Source organism: Aphelocoma coerulescens, chromosome 3 (assembly GCF_041296385.1).
Source record: "Aphelocoma coerulescens isolate FSJ_1873_10779 chromosome 3, UR_Acoe_1.0, whole genome shotgun sequence".
NCBI lineage: Eukaryota > Metazoa > Chordata > Aves > Passeriformes > Corvidae > Aphelocoma > Aphelocoma coerulescens.
In genome coordinates, this window is record NC_091016.1 from 102,300,130 (window position 1) to 102,318,405 (window position 18,276).

Genomic DNA, 18,276 nt, shown 5'->3' on the forward strand with positions numbered 1-18,276 from the left:
TAGTTCCCTCATAACCATCAATCATAATTCAGGATTTTTTTCTGATTTCCATTGCTTGCATTTGTTTTACTGGAGAACAGTGCATAATCAGCTTCCCTTTTTGCCACCAGTAACACAGGAATACTGATGTAGTCCTACTAAGCAGAACTGGTAGTATACCTCAAAACTTGAAGCATCTGCTGGCAGTTGATCTCAGTGGAAGTTCTGGTGCCACTGAAGGTCTGATGTGGTCTCAAAGAGTGACTGGTGCCCTCATGGGCATGGCAGTTCAGGTGCTAGGCTGATACAGGCTTTGTGCTGACATGCTGAAAACCATGGTTTTTATCTTGTAGGACTGGCAGGGCTGGCACCATCAGATTTGCATAATTAAGCACTATTTCTCTTTCTTCTTCCCTCACTCTTTCTTTAAAATTTTCGTTTTGCAGAGCTTATCTTGTTCCAGGCACTCTATTATTTCCTCTTCTGCTGAAGGAGTAAAAGATACCTTCTTTATTATTCCCCAACGTGGCTGTTTAACATTCTCAAGGAAGAAAATGCCCAGAGTCTAATCTGTGGTGACTTCTGCACTGGGGGCAACCAGCACAAAGGCTGAAGATGGGCACAGGGCACTCCTTTAAAACCTGAAAAATTAAGTGAGGGACATAAACTGTGCCCAGATTTTGTGCACGTCCTATGAATTTGGTTAAGTTTATGTCTTCACATATTTAAAAATGCAAAAATTGTCACATCAAATCAGACCAAAATAACCTCTCTCTGACAATGGCCATTAGCAAATGCATAGAGAAAAAAATTGCAGGAAGCAAGATACAGACAGGCTTATATTTTAGCAGCCTCTGGCCAGTTTAGAGAACTCTTAGCCAGAGGTTGCATCTATGTTCAACATCCATCAACAAATTTAACCTTAATGAATCTGTTCTTGAACCTATTCATAATTCAGACTACCACACTATTTTCTGACAATCTGTTTCACAATTTAACTCCTGCTGTGTGGAAAAACACTGCATTTTTCTTGTTTTGAAGCTTCTACCTGCTCATTTCACTGAGCACTTCCAGCTCTTCAGAAATACTTCGCCCAGCACAGAACTTTGCATCTGATGAAAAGGAAGGACTTATGTGAATCTGTAAATTGCATACTTTCCCCATGCAAATGTAAAAAGTTCATATGGATATTTAGAGTACCTAACTTCAATCAATACTAATGTATGATTCCCAAGTGCATTTCTCACAATTTTTAATGATTATGATATTGTAGTCAGTGCTGCTGATGCACTTAAAAGAATAATAGTCTGTATTTTGTTACAGACACTTCCCTTTATCCCCCAATCCTATTACCTAGTTTTTATTCTCATAATGATATTTTATTGATTTCTTTCCAATAAATAGTAAAGATTTTACCTGGTGACCATCTGGATAACAGTGATGTTCAACATTTTGCCCTATGAGAGATTTCTGGAGGCACAACAGAGAAAATGGTTGGAAAATTAGGTCCTGGTGGGAAATGAATACGTCAAACCCGGTGCTTAGGAATCTAAGCACCTCTCCCACTGATGTTGACCTCCATGGAGTGTGTTAGTGCCTCAATGATAATATAAGGTGAACTAAATAGTAGCTTCATTTTCCACATATGCTCTGTGGCCCTCTGTGGTCCAAGGTTCCACTTGTCACAAGTCGTATCTTGATGGTGTTCTCTTTCCTGGGACAATAAGGAAAAAGCATGGTGAAAACTGGTGGGGGAAAACTGGTGTGACAAACTCGAATGATGGGATCTGGTGAAGGATTTGGTTTCTGTGAAGATTAGGGAAACGCTGCAAGAATTTCTGGTGGAAAAGGTTTAAGAAGAGGTCCGTTACATTGTGAGTGCTGAAACCACTTTATCCTTATAAATCAATCAATTTCCCCCCTCTCAAGACTCAGATCTAAAAGAAACTGTGGAAAAAGACCTGCACATAAACCACTGAAAATTCTGCCCCTAGATAGATACTTACCTCAACACTTAAAACATGCAAGATATCCTGTGAGCTCAAATCCATAGGTTACTTGTTGCAGTTTCATGTTAAAAAATCTGTCACCGTGAAAAATAATTGTATCTCTTGCCTAAGACAGCAGCCTTCCTGCATGCATTTAAGATGGCTATAGGTGCTTTCCCTTTTATTCTATCTCTTCCTCTCAGGACTGTCAGTAGAAAAACCTGTCAGCATCATAAAAACAAAACAAAGTGATGCAAATAAATACTCAGCAAGAGCATAGCTGACCACTGTGAACAAGAAAGTGTGAGATAGAAGAAACCAGACTGTCTTTAATGTTAGCAAGTCTTCCATAACTGTTTTTCTCCTTCATTGTGAAAGGCTCTGTTTATTTTTCCATACAGAATAAATTTCTGAATATTTCTCATTGAATCTATTTAGGAAAGGAAGGCAATAATCACTCTTGTCGTGTGCAAACAAAACTATTGCTTATTTTTTGAGAAGAGACAAGAACACAGGTTAGTGCACACAGTGTAGTATATGTACCTGAACATTTCAGAAAATTAAAACCTGTTTATTATTCTAATACAATATAATGGAATGTATAAATTCAAGAGCTAGATCTGTGTTGAATCTTGAGTTCCTAATTTATTTCATGGATGTTGAGGACACTCTGTGATAAATAAATATACAGAAGAATTTAGGCATCAGGTTTTCCCTTTATTGTGAAGATATTTACATCTAGTAAATTAGATTTTATGGAACTACCACTCAACAGCTGCTTTAACCCCAAAACCAGACAAATTTACACAGGCTATTTTTCATTAGAAAATATCCTTTGAGCCTAAAATTACGTTTCTTGGCATACTTAGAATGGTTGCATACTGTGTCAGTTTGTATGGGACTGCTATTGAATAGTCATTGTCATCGTCAATATAGATGGTCTTCCATAGGAATAAAACTGCTTGGCTGTTTTTAAGTGCACCTGCCAACTTTGACCTTATAAAAGATACTTCTGGGGGTGGAAGTGGTGCCTTCTTATTTTCCCACAGTAGAGAGAGTAATTTAACAGTTGGAGTGCTTATCTACATTGTGAAAAATCTACATTCATCTACCTCTTCCCTTAGAAAGTTAAAGCCTGTCTCATCCTCTTTTTTTTTTTCCCCTGGCATATACTGTGACTGCCGTAGGCCCTCCTTTGTTGGTGCCATGAAGGTTTCCATTTAAAATTTCCTTTGGAGGTAGAAGATTTGGGTTCAAAGCCTTGCTTAAAGGAAATCAATATTAAGTATTAAAAAAGCTGCTGGAACAGGAGCTGAACACCTACTGGTCCCCTCTTACATGAAGGGCATTAATCACCACATCAGAGTCATATTTCTGAATGGGCTTCTGTCTTGCTCAGTGAATATTCAATTATTCTATGGGAAGTGGAATTGCAAGTAGTCAACTTGGAATACTGCTTTGAGCTTCATTTTCCAGTAAGCACCTATAAGTGCTGCAAAACCTATTTTTAGCTCATTTCTGGAAATCATAAATCAATAGCTTTTATCACTAGGGACTTAACTATCACCATGTTATGCCCATCACATAAATCTACAGTCTTATAAAGAGAGGTAAGCTACTATCATGAAGATTGATTAATTTGTCCTATGGTTCACATTTATTTAAAACCTAGGTAAAATATTTTGTTTTTCTAGTAAAACATTTGCAATGCCATTTAATTTATATCTGTCACATCTCTGCTGGAATCATTGATATTCGAGAGATGAAAAAATTTAGGTCTAGATATAACACTCCCCTTTGAAATTTACATGCATTAGTCTTACAGTGCCCAGTTACCATGGTAATGAATATAGTATAAATACATGTGTGCACGTGTCTCAGAGAGAGAGAGAGACAGAATTGAGTGATTTGAACCTCTTGTGGAGGTAGTATCATTATTACCATTCACTATTCTCCAAGTTTTGACCGTTTTTCTAATAATGCAAAAAACTTTCCCTTTGTTTATAAGTGCAGCAGTCACAGCAAGCTCCTGCCACACAGCATGATGCCACGTCTGGAATACCTCACCTTAGCCCACTGAAGTTCAGTAGCTCAAGTCCATGACCTTGAACTTCCACCAGGGATTTCTGAAACACTGGAGTGATGTGCTGGCAGTGTATTGCCTCGCTTATCAAATGCAACATTACATGGATTTTTACCTCAAGACACAAGGAGTCATGTAATTGAGACTGGAGGTCATAGATGTGTAAATTTATCACCAAGTCCATTTCCCTCAGGATGACACATTGCATTTTGGCTCCTTGTAAACAGAAGCATGCATTTAGAAAAGCTTTTGATAGCTATTTGCTGTGCTAATGAGTAGGGCACCCTGGAAAGTTCTTCCCCACTGCCATAAATTTAATGTGACCAAAATATTTTTAATTTTACCACTCTATACTGACAACAAGTTTGTTCTATTTTATTACATGTAGTAAAACAGCACATACAAATGGCCACCAAAAAAAAAATCAAAACACACCACAACAAAAAAAGCATGATTTTATTCGGGACTTTTTTCATCAAAACCAGTTTTGAAAATCAGCCTTTAAACATCTATAAGAAACCCAGAGGGAGAGAAGATTATTTACTGAAATAATTTAAACTGATCTATCTAGGAATGATTTTTTCAGATTGAAAAAAAGGAAGTAATTTTTCAAAAACAATTAAAGACAGGTCAAGAAACTGTACATCAGTGAAATTAACAAGGATTGTGGGGAAAATTAAACTACCATAAGGAAGTGTGAAAGAACAGCTTGAAAATCAGTTTGATTAAGGATAACCAGCATAGATTCAGTCAAGGGAGGTCATGCTTAACTAACCTGACAGAGTTCTTTGAAGATATTACTGCCACTGTAGAGAAGGGAAATTCAATAGATGTAGTCTACTTGTAGGCTTTGACAAGGTACCACATCTGAGATTAATGTCTAAGAGAAATCATCATGAAAGAAAAGAAACTGGGGAATGGAAAACTAGCTTAACTAGGCCACAAAGTGAAAATCTGGATAGTTTCTGAGAAGGCAGTGTTGGACCTTCTGTTATTCATGATTATATATGTCTAAATGTAAATAGGCGGGGGGGGAGAATTTGTAGCTTATGGTGAATCCTAAAGCATAGCAAGATGTGCCGAGCAATATGCTCATGTTCAAAAGGTGTTATATCCTCTGCATAACTTGTTTAGCAGCACCCCCCCCCCCCAAATTTTCCTAGGAAAATGCAGAAAAATTAATATAGAAACACAAAACCATAGTACCAAATACTAAATAAAATAGTCATCCAATATACTAAGCAAGGAAGCAAATTGGGAATTATTAAGGAAGTAAACTGAAGTTATCAGCCCAGAGGAAAGCATTTTAAAACATCAAGATGCAAAGAAAACATTTTCATGTTGGGATTCATTGTAGGGAAACAAAGGATATAAGGTCCCAGTAACTGTGAAGAATGTTACAGAACCTCAGGGCTTTTTACTGTAAACCAGGAAAATATATGATGTTTTCATTATAGTAGGACCCAGGCATTCTAGTCAAAATTAAGGTACTATTGTCTTAGGCATACTAATGGGAGAGAGAACCTTCCTGTGCCAAGGAGCTTATAATAAAAAGGCTTAACTATAGACACAAGAGGAAGAAAAGACACAAAGAACACAATAATTTATCCAAAGAAGGTATGTGTCTAAATTTTGATCTAGGGTTTATATTTTGATCCCCAAGTCAATAGTTTATATAATGAGCTACATTATTCTTTTTAGGTATACGGGTTTTGCTTAATATGAGGTAGAAAACCTAGGTGATTACCTTTTTTATACATATATATAAGCTTAGAAATAGAAAATTCTTATTCTGCATTTATTCAGGGCTTAACCTTGGTAACTGATTTCACAGACCCCTACTTAAATTTAATAAAGATTAGATTAAATTCTTAAGGAATCTTTCTATTCCTTCCTAACTTCAGAGTTTCAGAGCAAAAAGTACATATTAATATTTGAGGGAAAATAATTAAGTAATATATATATAAATAAGGTCAGTAGACATTTGGTTTTATGTGAGAAAAATGAGGAAAACAAAATTAACAAAATTTGACTGAAATGGTTATTTTTTGATTAAAATGTTCTCCATTAATTATGACTGTCTTATGCTCTGAGGTCTTCTAGGAAGTAAAATTGTTCTCAGAAGATCAGTGTTTCCCCCTAGTTATGGAAAGTTTCTTTGCCATACGACTCAGAGCATTTAAGTTCATATATTTAATCTTGTCTTTCATACATGCTTTCACTCTTACAGCTAGGGCTATAACCAAAAAGGGACTTTGCTGCTACAGCACTAGGAGCCCTGGTGCCTAACTTCCAAACATCTGGTCATGAAACCTGAAACTATAAGTCTATGTTAAGCTTTATTCCTTGTTGGGGGAAAACCTAGGCATCTTGGAATAAAATCATAAATAGGCACTAGGCAGGGTTTTTGTAGCAGTAGATAAAATATCCTCTATCCCTTTCTCCTCTTGAAGTATTTCATTCAGCCCTGTGTGAAGGAGATCCTTCTTTACTGCTAGATCTGCTACTATTACATCTTCCTAGCTATCCTCTTGTCTTCCTAAATCATAAGGCAAGCAATAATCATTTTAATTTTAAGTCATGATAAAGCAGAGGGTCTTACTGGCTGTTCAGCAATGCACTTACAGATCCAGCACCTTCATTGCTTCAGTACCTACATCTCTCAGGACAGAGGGAACAGACCAGAAAGTGCCTTCATCAGGTGACACTTCTTACCTGCCAAAATAGACAGGCAACATTAACATCTCCATACAATATGCATTCAGTGACTATGCCAATACACCAAATTGCATGAAATCTCAGTCCAAGGCTGACGATTCTTTGCTCTGATAGCACATAAGGTCCTGTCTGGTGGCAACTATAGATCCTGCTCCTGAACCTTTACCTTACTGTTTATATAGTTTAGGCTCATGTAAAATACTACTGATCTTCTGGTGTAAGCAAGTTTTACTCAGCGTGAATTTTGCAATGAGAATGTGAGTCAAGGAAGATATTTATGGCCTTAGTTCAGTAATGGTTCTGAACTGACTCACCTATTGTAGCAGTTGTAGCCACTATTAAGAAATTCACTGTGCATAGGGAAAGGTGCAGACAGAAGGCAAGGAACTCCCAGGAACTTGGGTCAAGGAAATTTGCTGTGTCTGTCTCATCTCATGTAAAACCTGGACATAAACACAGGTAGGAACAGGGGACACAGATCCCTTTTAGGGCTTGTTTCACTTTGATGAAAACAGTTCAAAACTGATGCAGTTTATTTGGCAGAAATAATAGTATCCTACAGATCTGGAAAGTTTGGGACTCTAAGCATCCTATAAAGGCTTTTTACACTTGATATATGGAAGTAATTGGAAAAAGCTCAAGCCTCATGTAGTTTAGGTGCTGAAAGGTTGAGGCAGAAATTGTTTCAAGGTATAGAGTTGGGGACTTTCTCCATTTAAGCCCTCACCTTCTTTTCAGCAAAGAGGGTGCTGCCTTGCTGGTTCAGGAGTTCAGGGCAGTACCCCCAAACCCATGAAGTGGGAAGAGGCAGCAGTGCCAGCCACAGCCACACCACGCCCTGAGCCCAGTGGGGAGGCTGGTGCAGGGCTGGAAGGCAGGGATGCCAGTGGGGCACCAGCAGCTAGGGAGGCTCCTTTCCTCCCTCCCTGCTCTGACATTCAGAGTCCAAGGGTGCCTGCAGGTGTGACTGCTGTGAAAGACAAGAACCTGATTTTTAAATAAAAAGCTTTGCTTTTGACTTTACTACAGATACAACTGGAGTTTTTGAAATGATCTTTCTCAGGCATAAAGAAGTGCATTTTAAATTTTCTGATTAGATAATAAGTAGTCCTTTTCTGAACCAAAAAGAAATCCAGGTTAACATCTTGCAGAAAAGCTTATATGGAACACTGACAGCAAAAGCTGTTTCTTGAAAAGAAGAAAATGAGTACATTTACTTGACGCAGGGTGCTATAGCTGAGTCAAGAAGAGGCATAATATTTTCTGTTTACCATTTCTTTCTCTATGTATTTATTCTGTTAACCTTGAAGTCAAGCAAAACATTTTTTCCTTTATAAATGTCTTGAGACATTTATCACCTGTGTTAGGCAGCTTATTAAAAATTTGCTGCTCAAAACACACAGGTTTAGATATCTGCCTTAGATATTTATATAAAAACTGGCAAATGACTTTCAGGTCATGCTCACCAACCATATTTAATTAAAAAAGAAAGTTGATAAATTGTTTTCAGTGGCAAGACAGCACAAAGGTAAAATCAGATTTCAAGTGAAGAGACCTGTTGTTTATGTGATAGCTTTCCTGGCTTTTCCCAGTTAATATTCTTAAAGAAATGAGCAGCTGAAAAAGTTGTAAAACCCTAGTATCTTTATAACTTCACTTTACCTAGGAAGGTCCTTAAGCTTTTGTAACTCATAAAAGCAAATGTATCACCACACGAGTGTTTAGGGACCAGAAGGTAATAAAATCTCACAGTGCTTCTGCATGTCAGAATTTCCATAATTTCCAAAACATGATTGATCACCAAGAAAGATTTGCTGTGTGTTTTGTGTGATCTATCCAGACATAAATTTTTATTTTAGAAATCACTTAAATTATTTCTAAATTGTCTCAACTGATCCTATTGTTGAAAACAATTCCAACAGTTTCAGATATGCTGTATTCATATGATATGTGTAACTTTTTAGTATGAGAATGAAGAAACCCACCCTAAAATGCTTGAAGTGGAGCTATTGTTTGCTTTCAGAAAATACTACTATGACCCTGTTTGTGGGTTTTATTAAGATAACAGAATTTCACTGGATATCAGATGACAGACTGGGTCAGATACCAAACAATCACAAAGTACAAAGGTGAGATTCCAGAGGGAAAAGTATGCTTACCAACCTGTTACCTTTTCATACACATTTAGACGTTAACTTACTGGATAAAAAAGCCAACCTTTTGACCATTCTCTACAGACAATAGCAACAGTGTCCTGTGGAGCTTGATGAATAGTGAAATAAATTTTTTAAACATAGGATTTAGTGGTTATAAAATGTTAATCCATCTGGGTGGCTCAGGCAGCAAAATCTTATTTTCAAAGTGATTTGGACATTAGAGCAAGTCCTGTTAAAGGATTCAAGTGCTACAATGAGTAGAAGCAGAAGACTCTCCCCAGGCATCAGACTCCCTACATTTGCGTAGGGAGCATTAGATGCCTGAGAACAGTACCAAACAGCAGTACACTGAATGGGCCTCATCCAGCAGACAGCAAGTAGAGAATATTTTGGTCTCTCAGAACATCAGAGAATCACAATCCTTTTTTACAAGTCAGCTACAGAAACTTTCCCTGAATCAGGATGCATGAATGTTTTCTTTACAGAAAACCAGTCAAGGGCACTTTTTAAAGGTTACCAGAAGAGGGGGGAGTAATAGCGTAATCTTTACACAACGTGGATTAGTCACAGAATATTCCAAATGCAATTTCTTTTTGCTGTAATAGATTTATATCTATATTTCTCATTCCCATAGAAGTTATTCTAACCATTAATCTCAGGCTGAGAGTTGTGCTGTGGTTTGTGCTTCCCATGAAAACATTTTCATTGTGCAGAAAAGAATTCAGGATACCTTGGCTCAGTGAGGTGCATCTAGAAGTTTGAGAACTCAAGTGGTAAGGATGTTTTTTATTTTAACAAAAATTATGGTTCTTAAGAAATAAATAAATCTTGGCAGAAGAACTGAATCTTAGCTTTTCCCATTCCTAAATAAGTGTCCAGGTTACCAGATTGCATTTTCACATGTCATTTACTTTCCCAAGAGAAGACTGACTGTGTACGCCATACAGACTTAGTCAGCTTCAAAAGGAGAGGCTGAGGACATGCGTTATGCTTAGGATACCATAAAAATGAGGAGATAGAGATTTGAGTCCTTCTGCCAAAGGGCTAATGTCCTGGCTGAATAGTGCTTTAACACCAGCAACACCTAAGTAAACTATGCTATAAAGGGAGAAATTACTTTTTTTTTTGTGTTCAGTCTGATCTGTTGAAATGCTTTACCAGCACTCATCAGATCATATCTTTCACTTAACATGGATGGAGATAGACTTTCTATTTTCATGCATTCTTTGAGATGGCCAGTATTAAAATGCTGTTGCGTTTGCCCCAAGGCAGACCAATATACACTTGGTGTACTCTCATGAGGAAAACATGGTGCCTAGAGGTGAGGTTCCAGCAGAGTAATCCTTTGGCCCCATACTAGTGATTAAGTCCTTTGTGGAGTTAGTCTTTTGATATTTTAATGCCTTTTACTCAGTTTTTCATAGAATTATAGAATACTTTGAGTGGGAAGAGACCTTAAGGATCATTTAATTCCAACTCCACTGCCGTGGTCAGGGAACATTTCACTAGACCAGGTTGGTTAGAGCCCTATCCAGGCTGGTCTTTAACACTTCCAAAGGATGGGGCAACCACATCTTCTCTGAGCAACAGTTCCAGTGCTTCGTCACCCTCACAGTTTTTAAAAGTTTTATTTCTTTTGATTCTAGGATTTGCTAAATAATATTTATTTTACCAATCTGCATTGTTATTTATTGTATTTTTATACAACATCCGCATAAGTAGCTAGCAAATCAACATACTGGTTTCTTACCACCATTTCAATGTGTGTTAATATTGCAAATTAATGGGTGTAATTGAAAATAATGAGCTCAGTTGATGTCAGTGACTCAATATCATGTATTAACAATGGCCTGCTTGATATACATCAGGCCGAGTTAAATGTTTTCATGAGATCTACTTTTTCTGATTATCTTAGTTTTGAGTATAAGTCTTCTAGGAATGTAAATTACTCAGCCTATCTTTGCATTTTTAATAGAAACTTTCTAGTTTGTAAATTAGGGTTGATATTATGATTTTGCAATGTGAATCATCACAGCACTCTAAGAAACTGCCCATTAGCTAATCTGAGACAACTGAATACCTTAGTTTACCCCAAATATGAGTTCAAGTCACAAATCAATACAGATCAGCTTCTCTAAGACTCTGAGAGTACATACAGGATAGTGATAACTTGGCTGATGTGGGAGTGATTTTTAAACTTCTTGTAACTTAATCAAGTGTTCACTTCTCAGGTTGCACAACGATCAAGGCATTGTACTTACCCCCTTATCTTGTGCTAAGTGCCATCCATATTTAGTAACAGTATTATTAACAAGAGCAACGTATCATTATTGCACATGCAGTATCTTAGCTCTTTGTATTTGGTTTCTTTGCTGAAGTTCTTTCAAGGCAGGGAGTCAGATTTCTGTGGGCACACTGCAAGAATGCACACTACTTTCATGCAGCCTCATGGAAGCCTGGCATGGGAAGTCATGCTTCTATGGCATGAACCACAGCAGAGGAAGAAAAAGCCTAAGCAAAAATGTAAGGTGGAAGCTTCTAAAGCACAACAAGCTATCCTATGATTTTCGCAGGAATATATTTGAAAATCCTTTCACAAATTCAAGCTTTTTTTTTTCTTCACATTATGAATCTTAGCACCAGTTGCTACACTACCTTATACTGGAAAGACAGCTGTCATCACACTGATTCAAATTTTCTGGGGCCCAGCCCTTTCTCCTATGAAGAAAAATAATTGTTGCTTCATTTCCAGTTTCCTCCCTCCAGCCAAAGAAACAATGGCCTTGAGGAGCATGACTGTGGTCAGCACTGTGAAGATCTCCATGCTTACTGCTAATTACTGTATTTGTGATTGCTGATCATACTAGCCTTGCCAAGAAGTGACTTACAGTATATTGAGTACATTAATATCTAAAAGCTAACCCTCCAGCTTGTAGGGCTAGTAGAAATGGTAGAGTAACTTACCAAACACTCCAATTAAGCACACTGTACTACTATCTGATTGTCTTTTATGCTTCTCTTGTATTAACCCTTCAGTCACTTTGACAAGTACATTTGAACCAAGGGAGATGATTTTGACAGTTTTGCATAGAACAATACTGAAGAAAATCTAAGAGTGCCAGAATGAAAAGCAGCACATAGTACTCATGCACTACTTTTATCCCATCTCTTAAAATAAATCAGAAATTATCATGTCTTTTTTTGTTCATTATTCTAAGTACATTTCCAGGCTGCTGTTGATTTTTCTGCACTTATATGTAATACATGTAATAATTGTTATTATTGCTAAAAATTGTTGACAACAACTGTTGTTATTGTGACAGAGTTTATGCTAGCTGGACTCTTTAATTTAATATTCTTTTTAACAGCACTGATCATAAGGAATTCAGTCAGTATTCATTCTAATAGCAGTGATAATAAAGAATTACTTTGCTGTTCATATGGATGTCACAGGTGTTTCCATGGGACTTATGCTAACTGCAGTTTTCGGATCCTTCAGTGAATACCTACACAAAGATTGGTTTTGATAGGATCTCCTACAACATCCTAGCTGGCTGATTTAGCTTGGCCTGCATGGAAACAGATCTCAAACGATGTGAGGGGTTGTACACCAAGCCCTTTAACAAGAACAGGTTCCATTTTACATGACATTTCTAGTACCCAGATTCTGAAGCCTGTGTGTTTAGCAATTGATCAGCCATGGAGCTTCATGGAAGTGAGATCCATTTTCAGACATAGTCTTCATGCTTCTGCAGAGACTCAAGAGTCAGAAATATTTTTGGCATTACTTGCAATGACAGAACAAGATACTTACAAGAAAATGTGAGGCTAAATTGTGCAAAGGGGGAAAAAAGGTGTATTTCTGACTAACAGTGATTCAGAATGTACTAAAATTGTGTAGATTAAACACATTTATAATCCGACTGTTAACAAAAAGATTCACAACTGCATTAATAAGTCATATTTTGTTATTCTAACATAAAAGATACCTGGTATGAGGCATAAATATGTGTAATAAACCCTTCTGCTTATGTATTATGAACAGCAGTTCTTTTAATGTTAAAAGTGAATCCATATGGGTTATTTGACATGTAAAATATTAACTTTTATAGCAAGAATGCAAATGAGAGTCTCAGCACTAATTATAGCTGCAGATCCTCCTCAGGAATGAGGCTCTGTGTGACTAATGATTTCAGCAAAATGAAGAAATGGCCTGCTTCTCTCAAGAGGCAACATATCTTTGCTCCCTCTCCTCCCTCTGGAACCCTTCAAAATTCTCAGCATGTCTCAGTACAGTACCTAATGTGTGTGCTGCTTCCAGGAACTGGCTCCTACAGACAGGTCATCAGCTTCATGTTTTTATATCTAGTTTTATATAACTGTCTCTAAAGAGGAGAAAAAGTTATTTCATATTTATGCAGAACAATGTAATTTCAGAAGATAGTCTATGAACTGTTATTTTGATTGGCTGTTCCAAATATCTAATTTCTACTCCTTCCATTAATGAGAGAAAAATATTGGGTTTTGATATAGAATGATCTGATTGCTCTGCCACGAATTTTTCACAGTATTTTTCCTCTGTCAGCTTTTTTTCACAGAAGAATAGGATATTCTTTTAAAAAAATAATCCTACAAAATCTAGCTTTTGTCATTATTCTTTGCTTTCCACGTGCAATCCTCTGATAAACATGTATCTGGTTGAGATGACTGCAATGACTCTTACCCAACCCTGTCATTGTTATTCCTGAAATGGCCAGAGGGGTCACTGGAAAGTAAAGAGAAACTGCTAATTCCTGTCAAAAAAGTATATTTTTTATGGTAGGTTCCTGTGAGAAAACTGTTCTTACCTGAGCTGCTTACTGCTTTCTATACGCAAAAGTGTGAGACTCTACTTACCTGGAGTAACATCTAATGTGTTCATATTTTTCTCAATTTTATTATCCTTTATTAAAGATTAGATAAAGCATTCCTAGGAAATATGCTGTTAGAAATACAATGACAAAACAATTATTGAATAATATCATAGGTGGTTTAGACATCATATAATTATCTTTTAATAATAGCACATACATGCAATTAAACTGGAAAATCATTAATATTGTGACTTATTGCCAATCTGTAGAGGAAAAGAGGTAGTCTTAACTAAAATTTAACAAAGGCAATTTTAACCCAAGTTTCTTTGATTTAGTAAAAAAATCTCTTTCTTTTCAATGCTGCTAGCCAATGTCTCTAAAGTTAAGCAATATCTTATGCAAATGTCTAGGATAGCAAGATTGCAGATGTTCATAAAAGGGCATAACTGTGGATATGAAGCAAATTTCAAAGGATGTTGAATTTGTCATACTCCTGCTTAATGAGATATAAGCGAGGAAGTGACAGTATTTCTGAGATACCTACATTATTATACAAGAGGAAAGTAAAAACACTGTCTTAATTCAGTTACTCTGAAAAAAATCAGTAACTTTTGAAATGTGAACCTAATTTCTAAGAAGTATCTTGCTGTACATGATTGGAAACACTCTTGTGATGTGTAGAACAACTGGCATGAGGAGTTTTTTATGAGCAAATTACTAAATCAGCTTCCAGGCTGTCTTAATAAATCACTGCAAGGCTCATTAGTGTAATTTTCTAGACTCCATCTAGGTGAATCTGAATCTGCACAAACACATGTGGCAATTTCACTACCAACAATGGCCTTGGCAAACAACTGAATTCTGATTGTGTGTATACAATTTGGCTAGATAATTATATTTTTTGCTTATAATATAATTTTCCTAATTTACCCAGTTTCTATTTTTCCTGTTGCATTGAGCAGCTTAAAAATTGAGACTAGGGAATGGATTGTTTCATTGAAATGAAATTATATGCATCTAAAAGATTAGTTCATTTATGTGTGATTAAAGTCAGTGAATTATCTTTTTCTGTGTCATTACTGCTGCTGCTCTAAGGTGGGATATTCCAAACTCCACTATGAGAGATGGCTTTTCCTTTCACTGACAGTGGGGTTATGAACAGTTAAAAGGAATTTACCAGGGTTTTTTCCCTTTCCCTCAAATAATTATGTTTTTATATATTGCTAAGCATATAGACGATCTGGCAGTAATATTCAATATTCAATACTCATTTTCAGTAATTTCAACCTATTCAAAATAATACTCAAAAATATTAAATGCTTGTATAATACATGATGATATAAAAAGCAGAAAAATAGTTAAATGAACTGGGGGGCTAAGCTCTGTGCAGCCTTTCCATTACGTAAAATGTGCCACTATTTATCAGCTGAAAGTTGATGTGGGCTTTAAGGGCAAGATTTTCAGAGGTTTGGAGTGCCTGTGTCTTGAGTCATATTGTGTTAAGCTCTCAAAAACATCCCAAATGCTTAAGCATTGCTCAGGACTTTCTGGCAGGTTAAGATCCTTGAAGTGCCTCAAACTGTACATCCAAAGTGCCTCCAAAAGTAAGACATTTAAAATCACAAATCTTTGAGTTGGTTTTCTGGAAAGCATTCAAAGCCTTTAAACTAAGAGCTTAGAGTCATATCAAATATTTTCTTTTAAAAAGGTCTCAGATAGTGATGTAAATTGATTCAAGTGTAATTAGTACCAATTCAAAGTGTATATTGATTTGTGCCATACTGGTGTAGATGGAGAGGTACATAAAGGAAGTTAATTCCTAATCACTGTTTGAGATTGGTTTGTTCAATTTCTTGGGGACATCCTCATCTCCGGGCTGAGTTTGTTATTTAATATCAAGTGGCAAGTCTGCACATACTATTGTCTTGTCAATATGAGTTAAATTCCTGGGGACTAGGATCTACAAACTGATTTTGAGTACATAGATCAAATCTTGTGTAAATGTCTTATGTCTGAAAGGCTGTCCAAGATAAACAAACTTGTCATTTAAATATGAACACCACATACTTTATTTATGCTAATGAAAATATTACTATATGAATTGCAAAATTCATTATCATATTAAATCATTATTAATTTGATATTTGGGGCTTGAATGCTAAGAATGTCAAGGTTGGAGATATCTGACATTGTTTCAGCAGTGAAAAATGCATTTTGTTCCTCAGAATGGAGCAAGCAAGTACACTGAACTTTGATACCATTAAACCTTACAATATCCTCTAGGCTATAAATAGTTAAGGCATATGCTTCATTCTGTAGGCATCATCTGCTCAATTCTAGTGGGTCAAGTAATTTAGAAACATAACCCTGGGAAATTTAACTCAGATCAAAAGAAGGGAGACATCTTTTGTTTTATAAACAGTCACATCAGTTACTTTATGACAGAACCTGGCACTGCCAGAAAACCTGTTTATTTGCCTCTAACTAGAAAGCATACAAATTCACACAGGCAGTGTTAAATAGAAGAATACACAGCAGAACAGTATAAGCAAATACACAGCAACACCAATGATGTTTCTGTAAAACTTTTGCTTTTGCCTCAAATAATTTCCTCTTATTCCACTTTCTACTAGTAGTAGTGTTGTTGGCTGTAGTAGATCTATATGCTGAAATCATAAACTATTGTGCAGTATACCTCCTTCTTTTTGTTGTTCTTTTTTTGGTTTTAATCATCTTTCAGAATCAAACACATGAATCCTTACTAATCAAAAATTAGTGACTCTTGGAGATTGCTCCTTTCTACACCTTCAAGCCTCAAAAACCATGTCATTCACTTAGATCTTGCCTTTTACCATTTACTTTTGATTATGGGTCCACTTTCAATAGAATTTGAGTGTTACACTAAGAATCTGAGTATTGGTACTGCAGCTTTACTTCTGATCTGTCTCTTGCTTCCAGCAGTTACAAATTCACAGGACGGTAGCAAATATGCCTTCTTGATTGTGGGTGGTATCAGCATGCCTATGTATTTCTGATGGGGTATTGTCAGAATGCCAGATCTTTGCCCAGCTGTGGGTTGAATTGGCAATTTCGTAGGAGCCTGTGCGATATGAATAAAATGAAGTCTATTACAGCTGTCCTCATCTTAATACAGAGGAATAATCAGCAAAACTTGCAGCAAGTCCCAGCATGTGTTATCTCTGATCAAGATTGAGTATCACATGCTGAGATATGAGATAGACTGCATCTTCTTATAAGTAACAAGCTTAGCTTCAACCTGAATCAAGGACTATCTGATCTTTCGCTTACAGAAAACAGAAGAGGTAGTCAGGAGACTAGGATACCATTGTTCATACAGCCACAGACTTTTTGTCTATGAAATCCTGTTGGTTGGCAGGTTTAGAGTTTCAACAATGAGATTTCCATCTTAGATTTTGGATGACCTATTTGAGGTTTTGCTGTCCTCATGTCTAGAGACACAGGACATCATTTCAGCAATAAAATGCCAGTCTAAAAACAAGGCTTAGGTGTCTCAGACTAGACATCTGTGAATGGAAGGAGCAAAACAGTGTCCATTTAAAGCAAAGATGTTAGTTTTATTCATCAGTTTTCCCCCCTACCAAAAAACCCTCAAAAAATCACCTTATGATTATCTCCAAGGAATATGCTGAAAAGTGTGTCTTTTTTTTTCATAGCAAAAGACCTAGAATCATAGAAAGAGAAAAACATAGGAAATGTAAAGTTACTGACTATGACTTTGACACACAAGTAACTGTTTAGAAAGTTCACTCCCAAAAGAGGAAACAATTGAAAACAATCTGAAGGCATTTTAATAAAGGGTGCCGTGTGACAAATGCAGGTAATGTATCTATAAATAAACAAAGCTTTAATTAGTCTGTGTAGATGTATTTTCCCTCAAAGACAACCGATTTTCTGACAGTTCAACAGATGGAAAGGGTTTGACTGGCAACAGACATTCAGAGTCCTCTAATGAAACCAGGATTTTGTTGTTTATTATGTTTGCTAGAAATGCTGTTCAGAACAATGTAATCTGAAAGTATTTTGAAGTGACTCTTCCACAGCTGTCTTAGCTGATAGCATAGGACAGATGGTGCCACACAGGCCAGCATACAAGTTTACTTCTTTCACAACTTTATTAACTGAGTACTTTGAAAAGCAACAGTGATACTATCTTGTAAAATAAGTAAACAAAATGGGACAGGCTTTCTACCCCTGGCTAGGTGCCACCTTTGAGCTGCTGTGGCAGGGAGTAAGAAGGAAGGAGAAGGGAGAAATCTTCTTAGTCAGATCTTTCTTCAGCACCTGCTTCTATTGAGTTTCATGCTGGGTAAGCTAATTGCCATGCCTAGCATTGCCTATCAACTTCCCTCAGGTGCTCATGCAAAGAAAGGGGCAGGCCAACTACCAGTTTTTCAGTGTCAAAATCATTCTGAAAAACTGAGTCATCAGCTACTTGCTTTGTTAACACACTGTTGTTT

General features: G+C 36.6%; 1 protein-coding gene across 1 annotated transcript in view; it reads left to right on the top strand.

The window, feature by feature from the left end:
• CSMD1 (CUB and Sushi multiple domains 1) overlaps positions 1 to 18,276 on the top strand; it is a 1,120,396-nt gene that overhangs the window by 13,884 nt on the left and 1,088,236 nt on the right. The window lies entirely within an intron of this gene.